General features: G+C 42.9%; 1 long non-coding RNA gene across 1 annotated transcript; it reads right to left on the bottom strand.

Annotated features, from left to right (window-relative positions):
- Positions 1-346: 346 nt before the first annotated feature.
- LOC140584009 (uncharacterized) lies at positions 347-1,211 on the bottom strand. The gene is made up of 2 exons (XR_011986059.1): positions 689-1,211; positions 347-452 (listed from the first exon to the last, which is right to left on the bottom strand). It is a non-coding gene; the product is annotated as an uncharacterized lncRNA (long non-coding RNA).
- Between the last annotated feature and the right edge of the window lie 1,343 nt (positions 1,212-2,554).

Genomic DNA, 2,554 nt, shown 5'->3' with positions numbered 1-2,554 from the left:
GTCTCTTTTCCTTTGAGGTGCTGTCTCAGAGTGTATTGGGGGGGGGGGGGGTCGAGTGTGTTTTGTTCTGTTCCGTCTTGTTCTTTGTTATAAAATCTCCAATTAAAATTTGATCACAAAAAAAAAAAAAGAAAAAGCAGAAATCCTAGTTTCGATAACTTGAGAGTGAAGATGCAATCCCTAATACTAATAATGCAATTTATGGAAATTGAAAGATATATAAATGATTTTACTTAATAGTCAGTTCCTGATGTCAGCATTTGGATTGAGCAGGCTGCTATTGTAACCGGCTCGGCTACCCCTCTGCGTTGTGTTGTATGTTGTGAAATAAACACCGGAGTCAATCTGCTGGATCAGTTGTATTTTACGCTGCATAAGTAGAAAACATGCAGTTAATTATCCGTTGTGCAATCTTGCCTGCTCCTGCTCGCTCTGCTCAGACCTCCCGCGGACTGAAGCAAGAGTTCACAATACAGAGGATTTGTATTTACAAGAAGTAATTGTAATATAAAGAAAATAGTAGTAACTAGTAATCACTTCAGTACAACATGACCGTATCTGCAAAATATATCTTGTATATAACACTTTTCTTAATACAATCAAAGTTTCCAGCATATTATATAAACATAAAACCAATTTAAGTTTGAACACATATAACGAAATCATAAAAATACATAAAAAACTGTACCTGCATAAGTAGAAAACATGCAGTTAATTATCCGTTGTGCAATCTTGCCTGCTCCTGCTAAACATTCACACACAGAAGAAAAATCAGCAGTCACGCTTCACAGGCCAACTTTTACGCAGACAACGACACACTGCATTCCCTCGATTAAAACTACACTTTTGCAGGTAAAACAACTTTAAATTCGGTTCTAAGGAAAGACAACATATTCGCATAACTCATTTATCTATCGCAATAATACATAGATAAAATATATAGTAATTATTTCTCTTTTTACACATTTTCGAACAGGACTGAACAAAACGCATACCTCGCTCTGCTCAGACCTCCCGCGGACTGAAGCAAGAGCGCGCAACACGTCAATGACGTCACAGCAGCGACGCACACAGAACTCATCAAGAAATGAAACTTTCTCCCCTTCTTTTCTCATAAACAGATATACATATTAATTACTAACAGAAAAACATACAGATTTTGAGTGAATTAATAATAATTAATAATGTTGATTAGATTTCATTTAATCAACACCTGCTACACTATATTTGGTGCACATGAACCTTTCCAGCGTTGTTTTTCGCTGTTGTTCTGCATATCAGGGAATCTGTGCACCAACTGTCGTGTTTTTATAGGTCAAGTTCCCCTGTTGAAACGCAGGCGGCCCAATTCAAGACCAGCGCATAAGTCTCCAAAGCCTATATTTCCTGTATCCAATAAGATGACAGAATTTTTCTCAATGTGCAATACTGACTGCCAAGTGTGATATCTGTGATGTGTGTGATGTAGTTTTGTTGTAGAGTGACATAAGGATTCAGTTTAATTAAATGTGCTGTCCCCTGTCTTTTTAATCCCAAAGGACGAACCAGTACCAGTAGTGGAGGCCGTCAGAGGAAATGCCGCACTGGGCCGCCGGCAGCCAGCTCCATGACCATGTCTGCCGCCACTGCGTCTACTCCCACCCCGGTGGCAACCAGCAGGGGTCAGCAGGGCTCAGGACGCCGTAGAAATACAGCGGGAGGCCGGTCAGGACGTGGAAAGAGGTGTAAAAAACAAAAGGGACCATTTACAAAAAATTTACAGAGTCTACTACGCTTCCGTAACAGCAAATTGGTAAACCCCTTCAACTCAACCTAGGTGGGTGAGAAGATCCCGTGTGAGGATCTCACCCAGAGTGACGACGAGGTTGCAACCATCCTTCACTGAGCTCTCATCGGAGGCGGACGCACTTCTCTCCCTCTCCCTCCCCTTATCTTCCCTGCTTTGCTTCTCTCGTCTCGTCTAGTCTACTGTCTTACTGTCTATACTTGAGAGACTCTCTCAGCCCTGCTCTTCAAAACTAAGGAAATTATGGATTTGATCAACTGGTCTCTCAACGCAATTGACACCATCTTCTCGACGAGAAGCCCAGGTTCAGGGGAACCTGACTGTTCTGCAGGAACATACGCAGCTGGCTACACGATGGACGGATGGGAGAAGTGGAGGGTCGTGTGTCTGGCAGCTCTTTCCGTGGAGGACATCGAAGACATTTACCTATTCGGAACCATGATTACAGGTCTGATGCTGATTGGATTAGGCATTGCCCTGACTTATCGGAAATTGAAGAAAACGGTGACAGCCGCTCAAAGCCCAACTAGGCTGGCCGGGATGATTGACGGACTTGGCAGAGCTGTTGGCGCCCAGACTATGGCTATAGATCGCAAACTGGATAACATCACTGTGTCTAACGACCGCAGATTTAATAACATCACCGTGACTATGGACCGCAGATTTGATAACATCATGGAGAGGCTCACGGCTCTGCAAAGGATTTTGGATGGCGGAGACCAGCATGGACATTAGAGGAACTGCGAAATTACAGTTTCTCGCCTGAAA

Source organism: Paramormyrops kingsleyae, unplaced genomic scaffold, assembly GCF_048594095.1.
Source record: "Paramormyrops kingsleyae isolate MSU_618 unplaced genomic scaffold, PKINGS_0.4 ups29, whole genome shotgun sequence".
In the NCBI taxonomy this organism is placed as follows: domain Eukaryota; kingdom Metazoa; phylum Chordata; class Actinopteri; order Osteoglossiformes; family Mormyridae; genus Paramormyrops; species Paramormyrops kingsleyae.
The sequence above is the reverse complement of the archived record's forward strand: the minus strand, read 5'-3'. Positions and strand labels throughout refer to the sequence as shown.